Below are 23,564 nucleotides of genomic sequence, written 5' to 3'. Positions count from 1 at the left end.
AATGACCAGAATCACGGAATACTGAATTGAATTATTATGAGAATCACACATTTGGAATCACTAGAATCACATTGGAATCACATGGAATAAACGGAATATGGACACAAATTTTCGATTTTGAGTAACCCCTTGGCCAAAGGTCAATACCGTGTTTCACTGTCCCTCATACTCAGTTTACTGGTCGAAAACTATCTAGCAGTTCAGTTTTGTCGGAAATTCCAAGACCTTTCCAACGACCCCAAATATGCCTCATTCGGTTGATAAATGCGCTCTCTAGACCCTTTTTAACTTTTAACCTTGAAAAATTGTTTTTAGGAATGATTCAACGGTATTGTAACGTTCATTTCCCAGCCTCTGTCTCTTGCATACTTTCTGGCGAATTGTCAAGGAAAACCCTTCAAATGCAACAGCTCTTTTGTAGGGTAAAGTGCCCATGCTTTGCACGGTCCCAAGTTTCATAATAACTAAATTTTTACCAATGTTTCTAACTAAATGTGACTCCGCTAAATATTTAAAAAAAAAAAAAAACAGGATACTTTGCCCTAGGTTTTAAAAGACGGGGTACAATCAGGGTCATAGCTAGATTTGAATTAAAGGTAGGGCATCAGTAGTTAAAGGTAGGACTTTTGTCAAAATTTTGATTGATCTGTTTTGATTAATCGATTTCCATCCCACTTCAATTGAATAGTGAATACTTAAGAGGTTACCCAAGAAGCAAAATAGCTGCCTTATAGAACCAAGTATTAAACAAGTCTTTTAGTGCACTTTTAAAAGACTTAAAGTGAGAATTTTCTGTTGAAATTCCTATAGAAGCTCTTAAGATGCTTAATAGTGCGCCACTTTACTTATAGTAATCTCAGTGATGGAACCAGGAGCGTTATAAGCAAGTAAAAGGATTTTTGGTTCTATAATGCCTTACTTGGAGAATTCTACAAGACTATATTGAGAAAAAATTGCTTCTTGGGTACTTAGGTCAAAATGTATCAAAAAAACAAATCAGTATATTTTTTATACAGCATACTTTTCGATGGACAAGATTTCTCGGAATTGGTTCATCTGAAAATCAAAAACCAAATATTTCCTATCAATTAATGAGTTAAACTAGTCTTTGACTGAAGAATATTTAAAAAAAAAATAGACAATTTGAATTTTTAAAAGAATTTCACACCAAAAAGGAACAGATAATCCTAACCGACTTATGTAAGTCAGATTCTTAACGTGATCTAACTCGGATAGCATGCAAATTCGATTTAGATCTGAAATTGAGGGACGCCATTCAGTTATCTTGCAAAGTATCAAGGATCTGGATGGAGTGACAGAAAAGTGATATATGAGAGAAATGTAGACCAGAATCTCCTCTATAATTTTGCCAAAGAACGTGATGTTATCGGTTTCTCAGAAGCCTAGATAATCGAGGTTATCTGTTTCTGAACTCATTTTATTACTCTAGCATCCCTAGTGTCCACATGACGAACTTCGATTGTCCAGAGAATTGTTGAATTTTGTGAAACCGCAGGAAATAAACGGAGACACTGAACCTTTCTTGATTTTCACAATTTTATTCTCTACATGAACTTTGATCGCAACTTAATCTGTGATGTTCACCATTCAACTGACTGACACAGTTTTGTGACCACAGGTTTTGTGAAACCTTTCATTTTAACCTCACTTTCAATAAAATAGTTCAAGAAAAGCGATCATATCAGTACCTTTTGTACTTTCTCAACGCCATTATTGGCAAAAAAATCATTTCTTTTTTATAGTAAATCGACAAAATCGGGCAGATGGCATTGTCTGAACAAAAATGATATTAAAACAAAATATAGATATAAATGTCCTCTACAATTATGCCGAAGTAATCATCAAGATCAGTTAAGCAGGTGTCGAGATAATTAAGGTACTGTGTTGTGAAAATTGTTTTTCCAAGTCTGATATCCCTGGCATTGGTTCTACGAAGTTCAAATCTTCTGGAAAGTTATTGTGCTCTAGCAGACCTTTAATTTGCGTCCTCACTTGTCAAAATCGGTTAACTAGAACTAGAAATATCAGTACCTGTGTACTTTCTCAGCGCCATTATTGGAAAAAATCAATTTTTTTGCACTAAAACGACAAAGGCGAAAAGATAGCGTAGTCTGCACTGTCGTCTACAATTATGTCGAAGTAATCATCAAAATCGGTTCAGCGACAGTCGAGATAATTGAGGTTATGTGATATTGAATTTGGTTTTTCGACTGTGACGCCCCTGGTGTTGGTCCCATGCAGTTCAAATGTTCTAGAAAGTTGTTGCACTTTGTGAGGCGTTATTTGTAAACAAAATTTATAATGCTTATGTATAGGGTAAAGTGGTACAAGTTGGACAATGGTACAATTTGGACAGGGCTTTTCGTCTTGATAAATTTAGTACTTCATTTTTATTTGTATATTTTTAATGCTTTAGTTTTATAATTTAGTTCCTTGTGCCTAAAAACAAACTTTGTACTGTATTTATCAAGAAAAAAGCCATGTCCAACTTGTACCGGCGAATTGTCCAACTTGTAACACTAATTCCAAATTATACACTTTACCCTAAATATCGTTCGAGTTTGCCATAAAACCAAATTTGCAATGAAGGAATTGCACCTCTATAAACTCATCTAGGCTTATCACTGACTTTCGACTGTGGAGCCTCTGGTGTTGGTCCCAAGAAGTTTAAATATTCCAGAAAGTTGTAGCATGTTGTGAGATCTTTCATTTAAGCCTTCACTCATCAAAATCGGTCAAATAGAACTAAAAATATTATGTTTTGAATTTCGTAAACTTTGACTTCTCATATCTCCGGTTTCATTACAACCACCAGGGGGGTGACATTAGCTCTGAAAAATGCGACCAGTTTTAGTGTAAATTTTACCCTGTTTTCGTACACATTTCACGAGATATCTCCGAAACTACGTAGGTTGCCAATTTTGGGCTTTCGGTTGCCAATTCCATATTAAATTCGCTTTTATTTTGTATTAGTATTTTTAGCTAATTCATTCTACAATGACAGAAAACAGCTAATAAACTCCAAAGTTTTTTCGGCACGCTAGAAACATTATGGAGAACATAGGAAACGTCATGCCCCTGACAACCACAGCGTACCCACGGCACTTTTTTGGAAATCTCATAGCCTAAACTATAACACTCTAAAATTTGATCAAAATTCCCAATGGGATTTTTGAGAAAAATGACTGAATTCTCATATTGGAAAAATGTTCTAAGTCCGTTGTTGACCGCCCCAGGAGCCCTGAGTGATTTGGATGCTTCTTCCGTATGCTCCTGGAGTTTTTGTGTGATCAGGGCGACCTATTTATTGAATTTCGCGAGAGCTTTCCAAAATTCCCTTACCTTCTAAATTCTGACAATTCATTTTAAGAAATTTTTTCATGAACCCTTATAGCTCGGGTCAGTCGGCTCAGGGGAGCTTAAGTTTGCTACTGATCGAAAGGCCTAGAGCCCAGCTATAACACACTAAAATTTGAGCCCGATCGATGCCATAGGGGCGGAGTTATTGAGAAAACAAAAAAAGGGGGTATTCAAAATGGAGTCAATGCACCAAGTTGCAATTTTCACACGATAGATAACCTTTACCGTAAAACCGCAAGTCGATATCTTTCGTAGTTTAGGAGATATTAAGGTCCAAAGAGCGGAAGTGGCAAAACACACTTTGTCAAAGTTTGAGCCCGATCCGGAGGACATGAAATTTTTTTTTTAGGATTATTGTAGGTGAAATTGTTAAAAATCTCACCTTTATATCCTTTTAGACAAATATTGCCTCAGTCTCCCCTATTTGACCATTTAAGGAAAAATTTGCAAATGTGTCAACAAACTTATGAACGATGAAAAATGCCCAAAATTTTAGCAAAAATGGCGAAAAAAATATTTTTGAGATGAAATAGAATAAATTAGAATTTTTAAATGTTACTTTTTCTATCATATTCTTCTACATGGCTTCTCCAACGTGGTTTTGTCAACAAACTTATGACCGATAGTCTAGTTTAGTTGTTCTACAATTATTTAACCCATTCAGTCAATGTACCAGAAATACTTGAGATAGAATGTTCATATTTTGGAATTAGTTTCCTACAGATTAATAGATGATTTTTTTGAAAGGAAAAAATTTTTATCTATTATGGGGGCGCGGGGATTCACCCTCAAACACACGTCTTAACGGTCACTGAATTTAAATTCTGTACATTAATTCATTATAAACTCTATTGCTTTAGATAGAGTAACTATCCAAGAAAACAAATTGGCAATCAGAATTCAGATCAGGAAAGAACAAAAAGGCCAATTTTAATAAATTCGACGGGATGTCGAATTTCTCGTCCGCCATTTTGAGCAAAAATTTTGCATGACCTTCCGCGAAGCCAGAAAGCAATAACAAAATCTATTTTCATCTCTGTTGGACTATTTTTCCCAAGTAATTGAAGAACTAAAGTTACTAAAAATCCATTGCCGACAGCAATTTGAGTATCAGTTGCCTAGGAATAAATCATCTAAAATCACTCAATTTGCGTATAATGTATAATACAATGGTAAGGAATGGGTTAAAAGTACTACTACTAAGTACTTAATTAAGTAACTTAACTGGAACGTTGCCCATGAAGTAACCGGAAGTAAATTACTGCAAGTGAATAATTTTTTGACTTTAGGGGAGGGGAGGGAAGAAGAAGTGATAGAGAGGGATATCTGATTGGTGCAAGTGACTAAAAAAGAGTCACTCGATAGTAATAATAATTTTTCTTTTATTATAAAAAATTGCCTACATATAGCAGTGATCTGTAAGGAGAGAAGAGATGGTATAAATTATAACAATATAAATGCAAATGACGGTTTAGTGACCGAAGGCAGGGCAGAAGCAGAAGCCAACGAGCAAAACACGTTTATTCACTTCCAAAGAGACTTTGCCATCGTTTCATTCGGGCATAAAATAGTTCGAGAATATAAGCATAAGAGCATAAAGGTGAAAAAGAGAAACAAATTAAAAAAGAAAGATAAAAGGGTAAAAGAGAGAGAGAGGGAGAAAGAAGCAATCTTAATGAATAAGAAATGGATTTATTTTATTGATTGTGCCACTGAGAGATGATGTTTTTTTTTTAGTTTTTTTTGGGGATTTTGCTTTTTTTCTTACGCTTCTTTTGTCAAAAGCAATTTAAACAACAAAATAGAGGAAATATTGAGTAATTAATTTGTAAGAAAAATAATATTTTTTTTGAAGAATAAAGCAATTATTAAAAAAAAATAAATAAATAAATAAATTTCCAGAGAAATAAAAAGAAAAATTGGTCTTAACGCATAAGAAAAATAATCTTCAAGTGTCTCTCTCCCTATAAATATAAGAAGAACTAGCTTCTCCCAATGAGACAAAACCCAAGAAGAGATACATATTATAAAACTTTCTCTCATAGTTGTTTGTCCACATTTCAAACGGTGCGTGTTTTTATCTCAGGTGCGTTTTTCAATCCACTTGTCGCGCTTGCTTCCAATCGTCTTTTGTTTTTTTTTTATTATTATTATTTACTTCTTATATTCCTTTCGTCTTATATCTCTCTCTATACACATTTTATTAAAGATACTCTCTCAAATCTCAGCCTAGAGAAAATCCCAACAACCAACCAAGTAACAAGTTACAGAAGAATTTATACAAAAAAAAAAACAATGTAATTTAAATCCTTAAATATTAAATAGGTACACTTTGCATTGAATTAAGTACTTATTAAGTGATTAATTAAGTACACTGAAAAAAATATTACACTGGGACCTCGATAGTGTCAACCCTTCCTTTATTATTGATCTAATAATATTATTATGTTTTTATTATGATTTTTGTCAAAATTAAAATCAGTGTTTTGTTGTATCAAATGCAAGGGGTTACTCAAGATCGAAAATTTGTGTACATATCCCGTTTATTCCATGGAATTCCAATGTGATTCTAGTGATTCCAAATGTGTCATTCTCTTAATAATTCAATTCGGTATTTTGTAATTCTCAATTATTCAATTCTGTGATTCTGTTTATTCCCGATATCGTCGAATTTATCTAATTTCAGATGTTGCTAAATATGATCAAGTTAATTTTTAGAACAATAGCAACAGCTACAATGTCGCTATGAAACAGGTTAGAGGAAATACCTAGCTAGAAAGTTTTTACGGCCTCAAAATAATCAAAAAATAGGGTTAGAATTCAAATTCGAAAGAGTTTTTCAAACTCTAAAACACCAGCATTATCAGTCCTAATTAAATTTTTGACTCTAAACATGTAAAAATTTTTTTTTCATAATTTCCACGCGGTTTTTTGTGGAGTGTTTTCGTCTTTGAAAATACAGTGCCCGCTCTCTAATCCGGATCGCCGTAATCCGGACGAGTTATCGACGGTTACATTTGAAATCATTTTGAGGTCATGTTTGCATGTGTGTTCAACAATGAAAATGAATTATGTTCTGAAGTTTTTGTTTAATAAATAAAGTATAATAGCATAGAATTCTCTAATTATGTCTTTTTTAAGCTTCTTTAAAACTTTTATTCTATTTCTGCAAAAAAAAACTTGTATTATATTTTCGAGACGTTGAACAAATTCAAAAAATCCATCCGGATTACAAAGCGAACATCTGTCATTTTGTCTCCCAATCATCCGGATTACAAAGCTGGCACTGTATTTCTAGTAGAGGTTAATTTTAAATGAAAGTATGATCTAAAGTCATTGAAATGCATTTACGAAATATTTGCTGATGCGTTTTCTACCAATCATAAAAAAAGCATTCCAAAAGGAGTTTAGGGGTTTCTTCACGTGGCTGAATGTTGATTGGGGATGTTAAAAAAAAATCATGTTGATGGTCCCTCGATCGACTTAAAGAAGGATCTCAACAGTTATGTATGTTTCACACAAGTTTTAAAAGATGTTTTCTCAGAAATGTTTAGGGAATTTGCTCTAAAATAGGTACTTCATATTTTTGGAAAATGACAAAAACCAACAAATGAGGCATTTAGAGTGATCGGAGCGCGATGTCTCAGATAAACAAAATTGTAGTTCTAAGTGTGGCCTATCACCTGGTATCACTGGATTTTTAATATTTTGTTTAGTTTATTTTATACAAATTTTTAAAACCTCACTTTAGGACCATTTTTTGGTAATTTTTAGAGAAACTTCAATTTTACACCCCGAAGGAGTGGTTTTACAAGGTTTTTTGTAATTATCAAAATTGAAGCTCGACTAATGACCTTTCCAACGCACCCACACTTTTCAAGTTCCGTTCACTAGAACCTGAGATATAACGGATAATGTAAGGCAAAGCAGAAAAAATATAAAAGTATTAATAAAAAAAAATTGTTACGTAGGGGGAGGTGGGGCTAGTTTGAGCTGTGGGGCTAGATTGTTATACGGCTTTTCGCCTATTTCTAAATCAAGCTGGTCCTTACAATTATTTTATTTAGATCCACAATTATTTTGTCTATCCAAATTACTTCATGTTAAAACCCAGTTCCCATTAGAAATATGCGAAAAAATCGTATAACAATTTAGCCCCACACCTCAAAGTAGCCCCACCTTCCCCTATAGGAGCAAAACCAAGACCAGATTCTTAATCAGGGGACATGACTCTACCAAACGTACCATGTGAGATCTCCGTTAACAAAAAAAGTTGTGAATTTGTTGCATAGTGTAATAATTAAGCTTTTTTTTTTAGAATTTTATTTTTAGGAAAATTTTGTTCTTTGCGTTCGAAAAAAAAACGATTTCTTTTGGTGATAGTTCATCAATTAGGCGCCTGTCGTTCTAAAATCCTATCTGAATCCTTGTCTCTAAATAGAGCCTCTTATTAATCGAAAATAATGGGTACCTCAATCTGTGTAAAATATTGAAGAACGATTTTGTTCTTGGTATCCCGGGGGTCCGCCTTAACCGCATTTGCTACACTCTTAGAAAAAATTAGTTCGTACAAGCTCATATGCAGTTATTAGAACTATAAAATATAGTAAATATAGACCCAACTATATATTTAGTTTGGGTAACTAAATGAAATAGTTGACCACAGTTAGTTAAAGTATCCTTTTCATTTAGTTATCACAACTAAATCAAAATAGTAATGGGTACTATAACATATTAGTTACAATTACTAAATAAATGGGGTTGATACCCATCTTATTGGCTGTAATAACTATATCATATTAGTTGTGGTTACTATATAGCATTCATTGTGATGCATATTTCTTATTAGTTGCTTAAAATTCGAAAGAGCTTCAACGCATTACTAAAATAAAAACCACTCTTTACTATTGGAAAAGTAGTCAGAACTTTATGAAAATATAGGCCCATCTATTTACATTGGTTGTGAGAACTAAAAGGAATTAGTGACCAATATTAGTTGGGATAATGATTTCATTTAATTAACACAAGCAAATATAATTGTATAAAAGCATTATGAAATAATTGCCGCAACTTATCCACGTAAATATTGTCTTATATTCTCACTACTAATAAATTTATTATGAGTAGGGGGAGGTGGGGCTACTTTGAGCTGTGGGGCTACATTGTTATACGATTTCTTCGCATGTTTCTAAAGGAAACTGGGTTTTAACATGATGTAATTTGAATAGACAAAATAATTGTGTATCTAAATAAAATAATTGTAAGGACCAGCTTCGTTTAGAAATAGGCGAAAAAGTAGTATAACAATCTAGCCCCACAGCTCAAAGTAGCCCCACCTCCCCCTATAATGTTTTAAGAATATAAGAACCATTTTAAATAGATTTGATAATAATCGCCCGAACAACTAATTTTCATTAGTAATCACTTCTAAACTTTTCTAAGAGTGTAACCGGGTATTTTAGTTTGTATCCGCCACGGGAGAAATCGTATTTATTTTTGAATGAGACGTATTATATGATTGTTGTTGTACCGTTGTTGCGGGTGACTTTGCACTCTGCTGTCCGTAAGACTTTCATAAATTCTAGCATTTATTGGTTGTCTTCGCCGATCCGGTCTACCATGTCAAAGTATATAGGGATATGTTATGTACCAAGTAAGGTACAATGATCCCTAAAAGGATTCTTGTAGTTTCAGTAATAGTCAATGAAATCCTAGTATAGGTATTTTGTCAAAAAACGGCTCCGTGAAAAAGTTATCTTAAGGTGTAATTCCGAAATCGATTTCAGAGTAGTAAATTGTCCAAATCCAATCTAAATTTATCTGGCTAGAATAATCCACTTCGATTTTGTGGATTATTTCTATTAAAATATTTTTTTCTCTATTATCTTCCTAAGAACGCATGATTTATGTTATAAAATTGCATAAGGTAAAGTACCCTTTATTCGACCGGTTCCTCTATTCGACCGGTTCCTCTATTCGACCGGTTCCTCTATTCGACCGGTAGATTTATTTATTCAATTTAATTATATTTGCTATAATATTTTGTGTATGATCTAACATTAATAGGTCAATTATTCTTTAAATAATACGAATCAGTGACAAATTCATAGAAATTGATGAAATTCACCATCAAATATTCAAAAATTGACCCACCGGTCGAATAGAGGAACCCGGTCGAGTAAGGGTACTTTACCTTATAATGGTCTTTCTAAAGCTTTATTATAGAAGTATTTGGTTAAAAATTATCCAATTTTGTGGGAACTTAATATAAAGTGACCGAGATCTACAAGATGGTATGGTCACCATCTTGATTTGACGTTTCTGTCCGCCATTTTGAATAACTGTCAAAACAAAAATCTCATCCGATTGAGCTGAAATTTTAGTATGTTCTAGCTGATGTCAAGGCCTTTTCAGAACATATATAAAATCCGACCTAGGTCAAGTGATTGTCTGGATACTGGGGCTCCAAGTTCAAAATTTTGACATTTTCATGAATATAGAACTACAGGGAGCTTCTTTTATCAAAACCATCAGAAAAAAGACAGCGCTATGGTTAGGAGATGAGATCTAACAAACAAACAATAAGAAAAGTAATGTTTTTGTTTATAACAGTGCATTATTTGAGAATCTTAAAAACTGTTTTCGCAAAGATGAAAAATAAAAAATTAGTTAAATGCACTTTTCGTTTATTTTTTTTTTCAATTATGTTAGAGTAAATAAATATATAAAATAAAAGTCTCAAGCATTTTTAATAGTTACTGAGGCATTTCGTTTAGGTATCAAATATTGAATATTAAAAAATAAAGACCGCTAAAATATGAGTATTACAAAATTTAAAACTTTGAGCCTCTGTATCAAGGTAAATACTTAACGTAGACTGGAACATAGATACGTTTTGAAAAGGTCTTGACGTCAGCTACAACATACTAAAATTTCAATCCAATCGGACCAGTTTTAGGGTTTGACAGTTATTCAAAATGGCGGACAGAAACGTCAAATCAAGATGGCGACCACGTCATGTTGTAGATCTTGTTCATCTTACCGTTTTAGATCTGAAGATCTTCATTGTCGTTTTTTATCAGAAATTGTTGATTTTTTAGTATTTATTAAAAAGTCCAAAGTCACCCGGATCTTATCCCAAGTGCAAGTCTTTTTTCTTGATTTTTTTAAACATAGTAAAATTTTATAAAATTAATGTTAGTGGCACAAAATCCATTCATTAACAACTGAATACAAATAATTTTACTCAAAAACCCCCTTCCCTTCACTTTAACTATCCACTTTTAGAGGGAAAAGTTGAAAAACAGCGAAAAAACGTGCAAAGTCACCCGCAACGACGGTAGTTGAAAATGTCCAATCTTTTTTGGAAAATAAGAAAAAAATCCATAGAAATCTGTAATGTAGTATGGCTTATCTATCGCTGAATTAAGAATGATTCTGTGATTCCATTTGATTCCAGTGTTTCTTGGAGGAATGTACATTTCAGACCCTATATGAATCTTACGCGTGATTCCATGGATTCCATAGATTCGAACGAAAAAATGTGTCGGTATTTCAAGTTTGAGTAACCCCTACTAATTCTAAAAAAGAAAAATAAAAAACAATAATGAAAATGAAGAAAATTTAATTTGAAAATTGTGAAAGAGATTTTTTTTGTTGTTGTTGTTTAGGGAGGAGGGTATTGTTGAATAAAAATGCGCGTAATTTAAATTGGCTGACTGGTATAGTGTGGACTGGTCAACAATACCTGGCGTTCTTGCGGCAAGTCGAGTGGCCTGAGGCATGCACCTTGCTCGATGAGCTGGTCGATGCCTTCACATTTCGCGCACTAACACTCACGCGATACTACTTCTTTTATTTATTTATTTTTTTACTTTTTTGTATTCATTTTCTTCTTCTTCTTCTTCTTGCGATCTCACAAACAGACCAACAAACTCGATCATATTTATCGTGCAGATTTCCAACGTCTTTTTTATTTCTTCTCCCAAGAAGATAGTGCGAGAGATCAAGAAATTGAGAGAGAGGGAGAAACAGAGAAAAAGAGAGTATAATATTCTTAAGATCTTTTCTAAAAGTAAGAATTAATTTTGTAAGAGGTATGACATGAATTAGTAGACCTATCACTGTTTCCTGTGAGAGAAAGGAACAGCGTAAGGCTACCCGGTTGGCATATTGAGTACTTAATTAAGCACTTAATAATAGCCCAAATGATTTTCGACACTTCGGTAGCCGTGGCGGGTTATAGGGGAGACCGGGGCAAAATTAGGTTACCATATTGAATTTTTGTGACTCTGGAACAACCTTTTAGATCAGGAAAATTATGTAAAATTTCACATATTTTTCCCTCTCAAACGTATTGCACATGTCCATCTAATTCTTTTTCATTCAAAATTCAATTGAACTAAATTAAATTTGGTGTGATGTTTAAAAGAAGAAGAAGAGTTCGACAGAGTACAATCTGTCTATCCTGATTTATGCAAGCATTTTAAGAAGCAAAAGGATATGAATTTCGATTTCATGAAATTTTCTTAATCTAAAACAGACCTGTGCTTATTAAAAGTCGTGTAAGGTAAAGTACCCTTTATTCGACCGGTTCCTCTATTCGACGGGTAGATTTATTTATTCAATTTAATTATATTTTCTATAATATTTTGTGTATGATCTAACATTAATAGGTCAATTATTCTTTAAATAATACGAATCAGTGACAATTTCATAGAAATTGATGAAATTCACCATCAAATATTCAAAAATTGACCCACCGGTCGAATAGAGGAACCCGGTCGAGTAAGGGTACTTTACCTTAGTATCGGAAATTTTGTGTTGATAGTTCTAATGGAAATTGCAGATTAACGTTCTGGTAACACTAATCCCGCTCATTCACGGTGCCATGATGAATATTTTTGCGCCAAAAAACATAATAGAAAGAAAAACTCTCATAAAAATAAATTGTCTTCTTGATATCTTTGTCGGAAGACGGATAGCTCTTCACTACACATCCTTTTACTTGAATCTTCCAGAAATACAAAGAAATTAAGTAAGAGATAGAGACACAAATAACTCACTTGACAAACGTCTGGCGGCGCTGCGTTTGCAAAAAATCACTGAAAATCGCGACAAAATATTTTGACCTCTATTTTATCCTTATTAGCAGGTCGTGTCCCTTCTTGCAATACGTACTTTTGCATTCCTTATTAACCAAAATAATTGTTGTACAGAAGGATTTTTCTCAAACTTTTCCTCAATTTTGGGACAGCTCAAAAAAATACCAGTCTTCCACTTCAAAATTTCCTCTCAATGTTTTTGTTGCAATATCGACAATTATTCACAATTAACCCAAAATAACTGTATTCAAATAAATTATTAAAAGGATTTTCTTGTGAAAATGACTTAACTCTAAGGAATTAAACAATTTTCACATTTAAAAAATCTCTCATTTTCTCAATGTGAATTTTCGCGGGATTTCGAAGAATCCCAATTGGCACCACCAAATTCACTTCGGCTTTTATTTTAGCTTATGCCTGATCTAAAAGTTGAGCCAACGTAATTATTTGCTAATTAAATTGTAAAAAAAAAATCTAGAACTCTTTTGTGCCTCCTTATTTATCTCTTTATTTAATTAATAAATAAATAGTGAAGAAATTAATGTTTTTTACGCATTTGTTAAAAAAAAATGCTTAATACACAGAGTGAGTATTTTAAATTGAGACTTTTCCATAGCTTTATTCTTACTAATATTAGGCGAGATTCATGTCCTCCGGATCGGGCTCAAACTTTGACAAAGTGTGTTTCGACACTTCCGCTTTTTGGAGCCTAATATCTCCCGAAGTAAATAAGATATCGACTTGTGGTTTTCAGCAAAGGTTATATATCGGGTGGAAATTGCAATTTGGTGCATTGGGTATTTTCGTATGGCAAAAAAAACAAACGATCAGTAAAAAGTTCTAAATGGGCAGTAAAAAAATTAAAAATGAGCAGTAAAATATCTAATTATAATCAGTAAAAACCTTAAATATTTACAAAAATGGACCTAATTTATATATTTAACATTTAAAATAGTTCCATATAGAGTGTAAAGCCCTTTATTTTCTCTTTGCCAAGATTTGGACGAAAATATCACTGTTTCAAAGTTTTTTGTTACAGATCAATTTTAACTTTTGACTGCTCATTTATACAATGCCTTTTCGTATTTTACCATTTCATATTTCACATTTCGTCTTTCATGCATTTTGTACAAGAATTGAACATTATGCCCCAAGAAGCAATTTTTTCTTAATATAGTCTTGTAGAATTCCTTAAGTAAGGCATTATAGAACCAAATATCTTTTTATTTGCTTATAACGCTCTTGGTTCCATCATTGAGACTACTATAAGTAAAGTGGCGCACTCTTACGGATCTTAACAGCTTCTATAGGAATTTCAACCGAAAATTCTCACTTTAAGTCTTTTAAGAGTGCACTAAAAGACTTGTTTAATACTTGGTTCTATTAGGCAGCTTTTTTGCTTCTTGGGGCGCCTCGGGTCTGAGTTTAAAGCCAAACTTCAAGCTCTAATTATCAGTAGCGCCTGTATTTTCTATGTAAATTATTATATAAAATATTATGTAAAAAATTTTTGGCTCGTTTACCTTGATTTTCATTGTAAATTTTACATTAAACGTGTAATTCTGTGTACTGGTACACAATTATGTAATTTCTACACATTTTGTCTGAAAACTGTGTAATGCTACATGAAATCTCTAAAAAAAAAAATGTACACAGCTGTGTAATTATTTGCTTATTTTGGCCATACAAAAAAAAGACGTAATGTAAAGCAAGAAAGTGAAATTTGATACCGTTAGATGTAAAAACAAAAAACACTTCCGTTACAGTATTTTCTCAACTTTTGCATTAGCAACAGAACATTGCTTAGAAAGTACAATATTTCATCATTTAATTGATTACACAGTTTACGATTACATAAAATTTAAGATACATATTTTCAGATTACTCGTTTTACTGTGTCGGAGACTTGCACAATTCTATTAAATATTAGTTGGCTTATCATCAATTGTTGATAATTTCGTGATAATTTAGTGTAAAATCTCTTACGAAAAACAAAAGAAATTCACATTATTCGAAGGCATGAACGTTCGAAGGGAGATCACTTTCCCCTTTTGGAATACAATTCCATAATTTTAATCAATTTATTTTTAGTGTCCAATTTTACCCTCAAAGTGTCCATATTTAGAAACTGTCCAAAATTATGAACCTTCCCCCTACTGTTACAAACTTTTTCAACCACAAAAATAAATTTCATAAGTTATTGGATTTCATGAAAAAACGGAATTTAAAAAAACGGCTCACTCATCCCAAAAAAAAAGTGTGTCCTCGGATAGTCATACGACATGTCTTGTATTCCAAGGATGGATTCTTTTAACTGCCATAGGATAATAATATACATTTTTATAAAATAATTTTAGACTTTTTCAAGTATATAGTGTGGAAATTCAGAAAAAAAAATTTACGTGATGAAAATAATTTCTGGAAATTTCGTTATGTATTAGATGAGATCATATATTCTGTCAGTAGAAGAGGTAAAAAGTTTGGAGTGGTATATCTCAGCTCCTGATGAAAATAATTGGATGAGTGAACTATTGTTGGAAAGCTTGGTTCATTAGCTTTCAGAATCTGGTATATATAATCTTCTATGAGTAAACCATGGTCATCCAGAACCATTTATGTCGAAGAAGACACTTTTTGCAGCGTCATTTTTGACCATCTACTGCTGGGACCAGGAGTGACCCACAATTCTCGCACTTGGACTGTTCGTTAGAGGAACTCAAATGGTACAATTTGTAGAAGAAACTTTTTTTTTGGACATCTTACTTTTTTTTATTCATCGACTTTTGCAAGAATTTTAAAATGTTAAACGCAAGGAAAAAATTACAGAAATCCTTCTATTCCATTTTCTGGACAAACTAATGAAGATATCGACTTGGAATGTTCTAAGTACTCCCCCATAAGTTGATCCAAGGAATCCAAATATCACATCAATTTCATCCCTACGTCTATGCTTCCCCTCCAGAAACCACTCTTTTAGGATTTCAGTAATTTTTTCCTTGCGTTTAACACTTCAAAATTCTTGCAAGAGTCGATGAATAAAAAAAAGTAAGATGTCCAAAAAAAAGTTTCTTCTACAAATTATACCCTTTGAGTTCCTCTAACGAACAGTCCTTGTGCGAGAATTGTGGGTCACTCCTGGTCCCAGCAGTAGATGGTCAAAAATGACGCTGCAAAAAGTGTCTTGTTCGACATAAATGGTTCTGGATGACCATAGTTTATCCATAACAGATTAAGTATACCAGATTCTGAAAGCTAATGAACCAAGCTTTCCAACAATAGTTCACTCATCCAATTATGTTCATCAGGAGCTGAGATATACCACTCCAAACTTTTTACCTCTTCTACTGACAGAATATATGAACTCATCTAATATTTATTTACCCTTACATAATTAAAAAAAAAATAAATGAAAAGTGCATTTATTTATTTTTTTTATTTTTTCATCTTTGCAAAAGTTTTTCAGATCTTCAAATAATATGCTGTTTATAAAGAAAAACATTACTTTTCTTTTTGTTTGTTATTTAGATCTCATCGCCTAACTATAATTCTGCCTTTTTTTTGTGATGGTTTCGATAAAAGAAGCTCTCCGTAGTTCTGTATTAATGAAAATGTCAAAATTTTGAACTTAGAGCCCCTGTATCCAGACAATCGCTTAACCTAGGTCGGATTTTATATATGTTCTGAAAAGGTCTTGACATCAGCTAGAACATACTAAAATTTCAGCTCAATCGGATAAGTTTTTTGTTTTGACAGTTATTCAAAATGGCGGACAAAATCGTCAAACCAAGATGGCGTTCGATTGCGTTGAAATTTTAGTATGTTGTAGCTGATATCAAGACCTTTTCAGAACGTATCTATGTTCCTGTCTACGTCAAGTATTTACCTTGATAGAGAGGCTCAAAGTTTAAAAATTTGAAATATTCATATTTTGACGATCTTTATTTTCTAATCCTGAATACCGACCACACCATCTTGTAGATCTCGGTCATTTTATCTTAAGTTATAAAAAAAATTGGATAATTTTTATCCAAATACTTCTATAATAAAGCTTTAGAAAGACCATTACATGCAATTTTATAATATAAATCATGCGTTCTTAGGAAGATTATAGTGAAAAAAAAATATTTTAATAAAAATAATGAACAAAATCGAAGTGGATTATTCTAGCCAGATAAATTTAGATTGGATTTAGGCATTTTACTTCTCTGAAATCGATTTTGGAATTGCATCTTCAGATAACTTTTTCGCGGAGTCGTTTTTTGACAAAATACCTATACTAGAATTTCATTGACTATTACTGAAACTACAAGAATCCTTTTAGGGATCATTGTACCTTACTTGGTACATAACATATCCCTATATACTTTGACATGGTAGACCGGATCGGCGAAGACTATCAATAAGTGCTAGAATTTATGAAAGTCTTACGAACAGCAGAGTGTAAAGTCACCCGCAACGACGGTACGTCTGGCAACACTTCTAAACTCGGTATTTTTACATAATTGACTTTTAGTAATGCTCACATGAGTTACTTCTTTAAATTACGTTTAATTTGTTCCTTTGTTTTCGGTGCGGTTGCAGAAGAATTCAATTTTATTATACGAACAATGTCAGAGTAAGGTAAAGTACCCTTTATTCGACCGGTTCCTCTATTCGACCGCTAGATTTATTTATTCAATTTAATTATATTTGCTATAATATTTTGTGTATGATCTAACATTAATAGGTCAATTATTCTTTAAATAATACGAATCAGTGACAAATTCATAGAAATTGATGAAATTCACCATCAAATATTCAAAAATTGACCCACCGGTCGAATAGAGGAACCCGGTCGAGTAAGGGTACTTTACCTTATTTACTAGAAATGTCCATTCTTTTCAAAATTGTCGAGTTTTTTGCGTGATTTTTAAGTTTGATCATAAAAAAAATTATTGAAATAATCGTTCTCTTCCTTGAACAATATAGTTTACAAAAAAAAAATTCTTAGTTATCCTAAACGTAAAGCCTGTAAATCTGCACCAAAGGCTCTATTTTCATGATTTTTTCAGTTCTCATAACTTTATTTTATAAAAATTTGTGGCATTAATGTCTGCAAATGATCAAAAATACATGAATATAATGAATTACAAAATAAAACAAAATTTCAGGTAATATTGTCAGAGAAAAATGAAGGTGTGCTATTTAAATTGGCCACACAAATTACACCTAGATTCATAAAATGACAAAAATGCATGGTTTTAACAGATAGAAATATTAAATAATTATCATTTTGATTCATAATGGGCATTATATTTTCTAAAAAATAAAGCATGATCCAGGTATAAAGATTGATATTGTATCATAAAACATCAAAATAGAAAAATCGCTGAAGGTGTGCTATTTATCTTGTCGCCACTGTATTATTTAGTGATAATTGATACATTTTACCTAACAAGACCCAAGCAGCACATCTTGGTTATTTAACTGTTTGATGACGTTTTTACAACTTGTTTGGTTAAAATAACCGTATTTTAACGTTGGCACAACGATATTTTTTGGTTAAGTTATTTTGTGCTACTTGGGGATGATGTGATTATATCTAAAATGAGTAATTGTTATATATTTTTGATGAAAAATTTCTCCAGAATGTTTTGGAGAAATTTTCGGTCAAACGGGGTTCTAGCAGAAATTCTGTATCGGTCATTCGAAATCTGATGAAGAGGACATCCATCCTCGAAACGTCGTGAAGAATTAGAGGGAAAAAAATATCAAGAAAGGTATATTTTTTCTCGTTCTTTTAGAGTCTGATTGCAAACTATATGCACTCTCTTAAAAGAATCTGGTTTTTCTCCAAAGCTTTCAACTCTTGGTATAGGTATTCTTCAGTGGATCAATTTAGAAATTTTTGAAAAAAATTGAAAAACGTCTAATGTCTGATTATTATCTACGCATCGCAACATTCGCTCTAAGAGTACCAAGAAGTATCAAAAATCAACTAAAGTAGGTAGTACTTAGACGTTAGGTCTATTTTTCCGTTGATTTTCTATACGAAAAGTCCCCATTCACCCGAATATGGACCTCTTTTATGCGGTTATACAGACGAAATATGTAAAGTCTTCGCCATTATGTATTTAAAGTACTTTCCTTTGAGAATTTCAGGAAAACAAATCGTTGGGAATAAATAATTAATCATTTGAAGGAAAATGCAGAAGAAATAACATTTTTTAGTGATAATTGATACATTTTACCGTGCAAAATGACGTGATTTTATCTAAAATAAATAACTGTCATATTTAATATGTAAAGTCTTCTGCGTTATTTTTGTACAGATGTTAGACATTTCTACACATTTATAGTGATAAACGCTTCTTGTGATATTTGAGGAAGATTTAAAGAAAAAATCGAAAGAAATAATAGATCTTCAGCCGATAGGGGAGACTGGGGTAGAATTAGCCACGTATAGTATTGGATAGGGGTATCTTATAGTTTGCCTGCGAAGGAATATTGAGGAAATCACTCTTTATTCTAATTATATACTTCCCTTCCTATTCACTGAAATATTTATCAGCCTTATACAAATATTTTTTGTACAAGTTATACTCAAAGAAAAATTTCATTTGATGGCTAATTCTACCTCGATCTCCCCAAGTTATATTATTGACATTATAAAGTGATTATATATTATTTAGTTAAAATCGATACATTTTGCCGTAAGAGATGACGTGAATTTTAGGGTTTTGACTTCTTCTTTTCTTTTAGTTCTTTGTGCTCTTTGCTGTTAATTAATTCTTATATTTCTTTTGTTATTGTAATTTTTTTCTCTATTGTTGTGAATACATAGTAATAATAGTAATAATAATTTTATCTAAGGTAAATAATTGTTATATAGACGAAATATGTAAAATCTTCTCCATCATTTTCGTATAAATATTAGATATTTCTACTCGTTTATGGCGATAAATACTCCTTGAGAAATTTGAGCAAGATTTAAAGAAAAAATCGAAAGAAATGATAGCTCTTCCGATGATAGTTATATTATTGACATTATAGAGTGATTATATATTATTTAGTTATAATTGATACATTTTACCGAACAAGATGACGTGAATTTTATCTAAGATAAATAATTGTTATATAGAAGAAATATGTAAAGTCTTCTTCATATTTTTCGTACAGATATCAGACATTTCTACTCGTTTATAGCGATAAATGCCCCTTGGAATATTTGAGCAAGATTTAATGATAAAATCGAAAGAAATGATAGCTCTTCCGATGATAGTTATATTATTGATATTATAGAGTGATTTTATAGTTCATTCTAGTTATAATTGATACATTTTACCGTAGAAGATGACGTGATTTTGTCTAAAATAGATAAATTCTCCTTGGAAAAGGTATTCAAATGTCGATTTTATGAAATTTTCCTGATCTAAAAAGGCATTCCAGAGCCACAATGAACTATTTCGGACGAGAGAGAGAAAAAAGCACCATGTAACTATTCCTAATTGTTTGACTTCAGGTGTTAAAATACTTTTTCACTTGATTACCGGCGCAACGTACCCAAAGCGACAAATATCGCAAGTTTTAAATAATTAAACGACGGGATTAAGAAGGTTTTTACCGATAATTTCCATATCTTTAATTTTCCGGAAGGCTTTTCTCCATCTCATGCGGTTCAAAAATCTCTTAAGAGCCTTAAGGGCCTCTTTTTAAGGATCTTAAGTAATTAAAGGACAGGATTAAAATAGTTTTTATTGATTATTTACGATCGGCCAAGGTAATTTCAATCGATTCTTTTCATCACTGTAATTTTCTGGAATGCTTTTTTCTTTCAGATGCGTTTCTTAGGTGTCTCTAAGATAGACCAAAGTGATTTTTATCAATTCTTGTCCTCACTGTAATTTTCCGGAATACTTTTCTCTGTCTGATGCAGTTCTTAAGAGTCTTAAAGTTCTTAAGGGTCTCCTCTTAATCCTCTCATTAATTAAGGGACAGGATTAAGAAGATTTTTACCGATAATTTTCATCAGTGTAATTTTCCGGAAGCCTTTTCTTCATCTGATTCGGTTCTAAATTCTCTATAAGACAGGCTAAGGTGGTTTCAATCGATTCTTTTTATCACTGTAATTTTCCGGAAGGCTTTTTTTCACCTGAGGCGGTTCTTACGTCATTTAAAGGTCTCAATGGTCTCTTTTTAAGTGTCTCAATAATTAAGGGACTCGATTAAGAAGGTTTTTATCGACGATTTTCATCAGTGTAATTTTCCGGAAGGCTTTTCTCCGTTTCATGCGCTTCTTGAGTCATTTAAGAGCCTTAAGGATCTCTTCTTAAGGGTCTTAAATAACTAAAAGACGAGATTAAAAAGGTTTCTACCGATAATTTTTACCACTGTAATTTTCCGGAAGGCCTTTTTCCGTCTGATGCGGTTCTAAAGTCTCTCTGAGATAGTCCAAGGTGGTTTCAATCGATTCTTTTCATCACCGTAATTTTCTGGAATGCTTTTTTTTTCCATCTGAGGCGGTTCTTACGTCATTTAAAGGTCTTAAGGGTCTCTTCTTAAACGTCTAAAGTAGCTAAAGGACGATATTAAAAAGGTTTTTACCAATAATTTTCATCACTGTAATTTTCCGGAATGCCTTTTTGCGTCTGATACGGTTCTAAAGTCTCTCTAAAACTGGCTAAGTTGGTTTCAATCGATTCTTTTCAAGTAACTTTATCATTTCCGGAATATATTCCGGAAACGACAGAATTGAGTCACACAATTTTCTCCATTTACCAAAATGCTATCCCTTGAATAAATTTTATACAGCATTTCTCGAATGGAGGGTACATTGTGAGCCTTTCGGAAAGAGTCATGAGATCATTTATATTTAAAAAATAAATAAATAAATAAATAAATCTTAATTTTATTTGCAGTTGTACCTTATTTTTGCATCTATCTTTGCGTTCCGTAATCGATTTCGGTGTTTCCTATGGCGTTGCCTATTTTTTGATGACAAAGTTGAACACACAAAATTTGAACTATAACAATTTTCTTTAGCACAAAAATGGCACTTTATCCTCTTTTTCTTTTCTATTTTTTTTTCTTGTTTTCCGGAATAATCCACACAGGGGAATACCACAAATTCTTCTATTACTTCACGATAATTTATTTTTGTAATATTTTTTTTTTGATAGAAAAGAATTAAAAATAATATTCCGGAATGGTTTATCCTTTCACTTCTCAATTTTCTTTAAACAAATTACTTTTAAAGAAAATTTTTTTTAGCACATTATTTTGGGAGAGCAATCACAGATTATCGGTGGTTGATCCACCTGTTCCGGGGGATGACAAGTTGTGAGAGAGAGAGATTAATTTGATTGTACCGAAGTTATCAATGGCTTAAATTGTGTAGAATATCAATTAAAAAAATTCACCGGAAAAAAAATTTACAAAAAAAAACAATAAAAACAAATTCCGGAAATAATTCCGGAAGAAAAAAAAAGCACTTAAACACCCTTTCTTAAGCTAATAGTTCCGGATGGCACAAAATCCATAATAAATCATCACTTATAAACACTTTTCTATGGCACTTTATTTGTTGCACTATGTTCCGGAATAAGTTAAACTCAATACTGAAGAACTTTTCCTCAAGCTGTTTCTCTATTTCAATTTTTTTTTTATGTTTTTCCGGAAAAACAATAGAAGGTTCAATTGTTTTTCTGTCCCTTTTTTTGAAGGTCACCTCTCAATTGTCATCCAGTCGTCATGAGGTAGACCTTTTTTTTTTACAAAGTCAATCAATTTACAAAAAAAAAATTCCGAAAAAACTATTTTATTTTTTCGCTATTCCGAAAATGCTCCTCCTGCAAATTCTTCTTCTTCTTTCTTCCTATACAAATCTCTCTCTATCTTCTTTTTTTCTTATTCTCGTGTTCCGGAACGCGCACAATGTGCTCACATCGACTGACAATTTGCAACTGAGATCACAAAAGGCACCAAAGCACTCACAGCATTTGAGAGATTCTTCTCATGATGCTGCCGCTGATGATGCTGCTGGACCCAGACTTGGTGAGAGAGAACGAGAGAGTCATACATGATATTGCTCATATTTTGTGTGTTGTTTTTTTTTCCGAATACATCTATGAGTGCGCTTTAAGTCGACGCCCCCACTAAAATATACACACTTCACAGCATCTCTCTCTCAATTGTTATTCCCTCTCTTGATACATATTTCTTTTTTTATTTTTCCTTAACAAATCCAACGAAAAAACGCAAATATATTTGAAATATTTTCGCACACCTCCCACCCTTAAGCATTCCGGAAAAGAAATACATTGAAAATTGAGGAAAAAAGCCTTCCGGAAAATTACAGTGATGAAAAAAATCGATTAAAACCACTTTAGAATGTCTTAGAGAGATTTTAGAAACGAATCAGATGGAGAAAAGGCTTCCGGAAAATGACAGTGGTAAAAATTACCGGTAAAAACCTTCTTAATCCTGTCCCTTAATTATTGAGAGCCTTAGGAAGACACCCTTAAGAACTTTAAGACTCTTAAGAACAGAGCCAGATGGAAAAAAGCATTCCGGAAAATTACGGTGATGACAAGAATCGATAAAAATCACCTTGGTCTGTCTTAGAGAGACTTTAGAAAATTGCAAAATTACAGGGATGAAACGCATGGATAAAAACCTTTTTAATCTCGTTCTTTAGTTACTTAAGACCTTTAAGATGAGATCCTTAAAGCTTAAAGAACCTTAAAGAACCGTATGAGACGGAGAAAAGCTTTCCGGAAGATTGCAGTGATGACAAGCATCGACAAAAACCTTTTTAATCTCGTCCTTTAGTTACTTAAGACCCTTAAGAAGGGAACCTTAAGGCTCTTAAATGACTTAAGAAGTGCATCAGACGGAAACAGGCATTCTGGAAAATTACAGTGATGAAAAGAATCGATTGAAACCACCTTGGCCTGTCTTTGAAAGAGATTCTAGAACCGCATCGGATGGAAAAACTCATCCCGGAAAATTGTAGTGACGAAAATAACCGATAAAAACATTTTTAATGCCGTCCTTTAATTACTTGAGACCCTTAAGAAGAGGCCCTTAAGAACTTTAAAT

At 32.6% G+C, this 23,564-nt stretch overlaps 1 protein-coding gene across 2 annotated transcripts in view; it reads right to left on the bottom strand.

Annotated features, from left to right (window-relative positions):
• LOC129808777 (uncharacterized) overlaps positions 1–22,469 on the bottom strand; it is an 84,237-nt gene extending 61,768 nt beyond the window's left edge. The window contains exon 1 of one of the 2 annotated variants that reach the window (XM_055858630.1): positions 21,389–22,469. The gene's annotated coding sequence lies outside the window, so the exon portion shown is untranslated. The remainder of the gene's footprint in view (positions 1–21,388) is intronic. The other variant, XM_055858629.1, reaches the window with a different exon arrangement.
• Positions 22,470–23,564: the final 1,095 nt, after the last annotated feature.

The sequence above is a fragment of the Phlebotomus papatasi genome, chromosome 5, assembly GCF_024763615.1.
Source record: "Phlebotomus papatasi isolate M1 chromosome 5, Ppap_2.1, whole genome shotgun sequence".
NCBI classification, from domain to species: Eukaryota; Metazoa; Arthropoda; class Insecta; order Diptera; family Psychodidae; genus Phlebotomus; species Phlebotomus papatasi.
This window is presented reverse-complemented; position numbering and strand designations above follow the sequence as displayed.